Raw genomic sequence first — 5,817 nt, 5'->3', positions numbered from 1 at the left:
GACTACCCAGGGGTGGGGCCAGCCTGGCTCGGCTAGAGCAGACAGTGAGGGCTGTGGTCGCCCACCCTGCGAGGTGTGGTTAGTGGGGAGCTGCAAAGCATCCTGGGATGCTGTGGGTGACTGTTCCATGTCTCTGGCAGTGTGGGTGTGTAGTTGTGTGCACTGGGTACACACTGGCTGAGCATGTTCATGGTCAAGGGCACATCCCTTGTGGACGCCTACCCAAATTTAAGGCCCCAGGCTGCAGCAGCGGGATATGCGTGACTAACAGGAGCGAGACCCCCGCGGGGCAGGGCCTTCCTATGGTTTATCGCCCCCAGCAGAGTGGTTAGGATGCTCACCCAGGAAGTGGGTGACCCAGGGTCTAGCCTAGACTGGGTTTGATCTTTTCTCTCTCTAAGCCCTGGGCTACAAGGTCGGGTATGAGCAGCCATCACCAGCTCTTGGGACAAACTTCCCTGCAGCATTGCTCCCTACCCACTTCATCCAGTGGCTGTTCAATGCAAGGGGCAATAGCTAAGGCATGCTGAAAAATGCCAGAGCCACAGAGAGGTGCAGGCTCTAAATCCCTTCTAGGCCAGGCAGGTTAGACCGTGGGTCTCTGGCTTCCTGGGCACATGCTAGGATCTCATCTGTTATCTGTGAGTTTGCAAACAGCAGCTTGAACACAGCTGGGGAACTGGTGGGAATGATCCCATGGAGGGCAAGTTTAAGAGGCAAAGGAGGCCAAGAGAACTGGTTGTATCTTAGGGACACACAGAGGGTACACAGGAAGGGGAAGAAAGACAGCAAGAGACTGGCCTGGCTGAACCACAAACTCTTCCATGAGTTGAGACTGAGGAAGGAATTCTGCAAAAAGTGGAAACCTGGTTGTGTTGTGAGGGATGGCTAAGAGTAGCGCATAGGCAGGCACAGAGGATATTGGGGATGCCACGGCACAAGTTAAGATACTATTAGGTAGGAAGTAGGGGAGAAGTAAGGGGAAGACCATGGGAAGTGTAGGTCCCTACTGAATGCCAAGTGCAGTCTAATAATGGAGGATGCAGAAAAGGCTGACGCATTCAATGCCTTTTTTACTTCGGGATTCATGAGAGAGGTCAGCAATCAGATGACAAGCCCAATCGGCAGCAAGGAAGGAGGGAAGATAATCAGCCTGGAAAGGGCAGATTAGACATTATTTAGAGAATCTCGATGTGTTCAAGTTGGCAGCTACCTGGAAAGGTTATGGAGCAGGTCATCAAGGAATCTGAGGACCCAGAGGAGAACAAAGTGATCAGACACAGCCAGTGTGGATTTCCCGAGGGCAAGTCGTGTTTGACCAGCCAGATTTGCCTTTATGATGAAGTGACAGGCTTTCTGGATGAGCAGAGATGAGGATGTGATATACCCTGACTTCAGCAAGGTTTTTGACATCGTCTCCCATGACGTTCTCATCAGAAAGCTGAGGAAACACAGACTAGCTGAAAGCAGTGTAAGGTGGACACCGAGCTGGTGGCTTCATTGTGTACAGTCTGTAGCCCTCATTAGCTCAGAGCACAACTGGACAGGGCTACCAAGCCGGGTTGCCCAGGGACCTGTCCTGGGTCTAGTGCTGTTTAGTATCTTAATTAATGATGTGGAGGTTGGGGCTGAGCGCACAGTTAGAAAGGTTGCAGGTGACACTAAGCTGGGTGACAACAGATCTGGTGCAGGGCAGAACAGAATTACCTTGAGATGAAATTCATTTGATTTTAATTAGATGCAGTTCAGTGGGAACAAGTGCAAAGAATGGTATTTGGATAGAAACATGAAAGTCACAAACACAGATTGCAGAATGACTGCCCAGGCTGCAGAGAAGGACCTGGGGGCTACAGTGGACCGTATGCTGAATATGAGCCAACAGTTTGCCCTTGTTGCAAGAAAAGCCAGCAGCATCCTGGAATATATTGAACAGTAGCATCACCTCCCAGACACAAGAAATGATTTTTCCTTTCTCTTCCATACTGATGTGACCCCATGTGGAGTCCAGTTTTGGGTACTGCTCTTCAAGACAGACATAGCAAAGTTGGAATGAGTCCAGTGGAGAGCTGCAGAGAGGACAAGAGGCCTGGAAAACATGAGTTAGAAGGAAAGGTTGTATAAGCAGGGTCGCTCATCCAACTTTCCAGGCATTTGTATGCCTCTCAGAGATGTTTCACAGTCACAATAACCAAATTGTCCCAAACCAGGGGAAACTAACCCGCGAGTGGGCTGGAATCTTCTCTCTTTCGCCCAGCTGTAGGAGAGGGGCCTCTCTAGCTCTGGCTTCTCCCCAGCGCTGCAGCCGCTCCTCTCTTCCCCTTGCCCTCTGCTCCCTCTTGACCCTCTTTGTGGCTCCCCCTCGTTTACTCCTCATCCGCTGCAGCTGCCCCCAGCCTGGCAGACCTGCCCATCACCCGCAGCTGGGTCCCAGCCCGCTGCAGGCTGAGCACTTCTTTGCAGGTTGGCAGAATTGGGGATGTTTAGTGTGGCAGAGAAAAGACTGTGGCGGTATTTGATATCAATTTTCAGAAACCCGAAGGGTGAAGGCAAAAGAAACCAAGATCAACTATTCTCTGTGGCTGGAGGAAACAGGACAAGACAGAACAATCTTACATTGGAATAAGGGAAACTCAAGTGGGGTATTAGGAACTATTTCTTCCTTCTGGGTTCAGCATTTTAGAACAAGCTGCTTAGAGAAGAAGTCAAATCTCCATCCTTGGATGGGTTTAAGAGCAGGCCAGACAAAAATGTGACTGGGATGGTTTCATCACGGTGATCCTCCTTGGAGCAGGGGCTGGACTAGTGACCTCCCAAAGGCCTTTCCAGCCCTATTTTTCTATGACTAGGTCCCCTTCTTGGTGCCTTCAGCCTCTCACCAGCTATTGCTTGTTTTCTGCCTTTGTTTTGCCTCCTTAGGCACGTGCCTTCCCTCCCTTGTCTTCCCCGACAGAGAAGATACCGCCACCACGGCTTGTCTTGAAAAGATGTGGGCTTGCTCATGGGCTGGTTTGGGGCATGGTTGTGGGAGTCTGAGCTGCTTTGGATGTGTGTATCTGGAAGGACGCATCAGGGCAGCCCTCCCCTCCTCTCCCCAGACTGTGCCTGGAGGACAAGTGAGTGTAATTGAGCCATAACTCACTGCTGCTGGAGAAAAAACCCTGGGCCATAATGTATGAAGCAACATTGCAGCTCTATATTATAGCCATCTCCAGGGGAGGTTATTTTTATTAAAATCTGGGTTGATGGCAAATGCTGAGATTAACTTCACTTTTAATGCATGGTTCCCCATGGATCCATACAGGAAGAGGTTTCCAGCTTTCTCCCAGTACCCAGCTGCTGTAATTCGTGTCCCCTGCAGGTCTTGGACAAGAGACCCTCATCACTAATGATGCCCTGGCCTGATGGATGTCCAAATTAATTGTCACTATTTCTACAAAGAGAAAAGGTATGAAGCCCCAAGCATCCCCAACCTCAAGAAACCTGGTTGAAGCAAGGAAAGGTGCACTTAAAAATGGAGAAAACCCTAGCTCTGCTTCCCCTTGAAGTGTCTGTCTCCTTTGGCATAAGCTGAAGATATGCAAGAGGTGAATTGGGAAATAAGAGCCTCAGCTCCAGAGGAAGGAAATTCCCTGCTTGCTGGAGCCTTGTCACAGAGGTGTGGGAGTAGGGGAAGGAGAAGCCCCTAAAGGTCACATTTGCTCCATCTTGCTAGGGAGGGACTAGATTATATCTGATCTACAGGCCACTCAAGACTGTTGGTTTAATACGTCAAGAGTGAAAGAGGGGCTCTCACTTCTCTTCGGAGGCAATGCTCAGCTGACTGGACTCACTATCAGCAGAGGCTTTCTGACACTACTCAAACATTTCTCTTTTTCTGAGGTCTGATCTGCACACAGAAATTACACCAATTAAAGTGAATTGGTTTCAGAGGCTATGGACACAGAAAGAGTGAGGCAAAGCTGGAGACATAAATCTGGAACAAATTGTGCTGAAGCAGCTGCATACAAAGAAGCAGGCTGTACCTCTGAACCAGGGATAAGCGGCTGCAGGTTAGCTTTCATTCACAGAGGGGAAAGAGTGCACATAGGAGTGGTTACCGCAGAGCAGCTGACGCACTGTAAATCCCTGCCTCATTTACCTTGCAGTCACTTGTCTGCATGCCCGTGCCCTTAAGTCAGGGCAGTGCAGCTACATGTGGATGAAGCAGACCCTAAATCAGATGCACTTAAACTGAAATAAAAGTCTCTCTGCACACAAAATTGCAGCCATTTAAATTAAGTCATCTGTGGTAAACTGGTTGAAAGGAAACTGTCGAGACGTCTGTGTGTGTAGGCAACACTTGGGAGGTTTTGCACTTGAAGATTGCAAAGGTGTTCCAGGTTAGCTATCTCAATTTAAAATTGTGCCTTGTGTGCCCGTTTGTGTGTCTAAGAGCTCAATCAATTTAAGAGTGTCTGATATCAATTTAGATGAATTCTATAAGTGTCTGTATTAAGAGAGATTTGTATTAGCTTCTCCCAAGTCCATTTAAATGTCCATGCAGATGGCTGCCGCTGAGAAATCAGCGCAGTTTCTGCCTAGAAAAGCCTTTGACTTTACCTGCTGACTTCTAGTTACATCCCACTGAATGAGCAGAGTAGAAACAATTTCTCAACCTCGTTGCTGTTTATAGCGATCAAATACGGGTAGCAGTTATCATGATTCTCTTTTTTTGGAGCTGTCATTCGGTCAAGCAGCTGTTTATAGTCAAGGCTGGAAAACAATTTTCATAACAGCATTCCTGTTTCTACAGTGTCCTTCTCTATAACATTTTCCATACTTTATCTCTGTTAAAAGATGACCTTTCCCTCACAAATACGAGCTCATTGTATAGAGTAGGCTACTTCCTTTGGAGTAAACACTTAGTCTCCCCCCCACACACCCTTTTAAGCAACAGCAACAACAAAAGAGCTAAAAGCTGGTAGAGTTTTAAGCTCCATATCCTGAGGTCCCTTCCAATGTAATTTTCCTGTGGTTGTGGAAAGTACCGTAAGAAATTGAATGAAATGTAAGGGTGAGGTTACAGGTAACACTCAATCTATGGCACGTAAAGCAGCATTAAAGTGAGACCATGCTGTGAGTGCTTGCACGCTAAGGGTTAATACCATTTCTTGCCTGCATAGCTCTGACCTGCCACCAGAGGGCTGGCGAGCAGGGGTGTGGCTAGGAGCCAGGACGCCTGGGCTCTATCCCTACTCTGGGTGGGTGGGGTGACTGGGAGCAGTGCATCATGGGATGATGGAAGACTGCCAGGAGCTCATTTTCTCTCGGAGGAGCAGGCTGAAGTTACCCTAACATGAGCTAGGTAGCACAGCCCAGAGTTAACCCTCATCTGTGGCGTCGCTTTGAGACACTCAAAGAGAGCACTTAGCATGAGTTAACAAGCTTTAACATGTGGATCTTCATGTTTTCAATGTCCGTAGTGTAGTCTAAGTATAATGTAACTTCATCTTCACAGTATGAAGTGCAAGGTTGTGCACTTAAGGACCAGTAACAAGGACTTTGGCTGTGAGAGGGAAGACATATAGACTGGAGACACAGAGGCAGAGAGGGACTTGGGCATACTGGGTACACATGAGATGTCCACGAGTGTCAGTGCAATGCAATGGTGATGAGGCTAACACAGTCCTGGGGTGTACTGTGTATTCAGGAGACACAGGGAGGTACTAGTATCATTGTACAAGGCAAGACCTGTGGCGGGTGCAGAGATCCCACCTCAGGAAAACAGCTGGGTATTCGTATTCCACCGCTATTTCCACCACGTGAGGCGGGCCAGTA

The sequence above is a fragment of the Gavialis gangeticus genome, unplaced genomic scaffold (genome assembly GCF_001723915.1).
Source record: "Gavialis gangeticus isolate Ggan-Ray unplaced genomic scaffold, GavGan_comp1, whole genome shotgun sequence".
NCBI lineage: Eukaryota > Metazoa > Chordata > Crocodylia > Gavialidae > Gavialis > Gavialis gangeticus.
The sequence above is the reverse complement of the archived record's forward strand: the minus strand, read 5'-3'. Positions refer to the sequence as shown.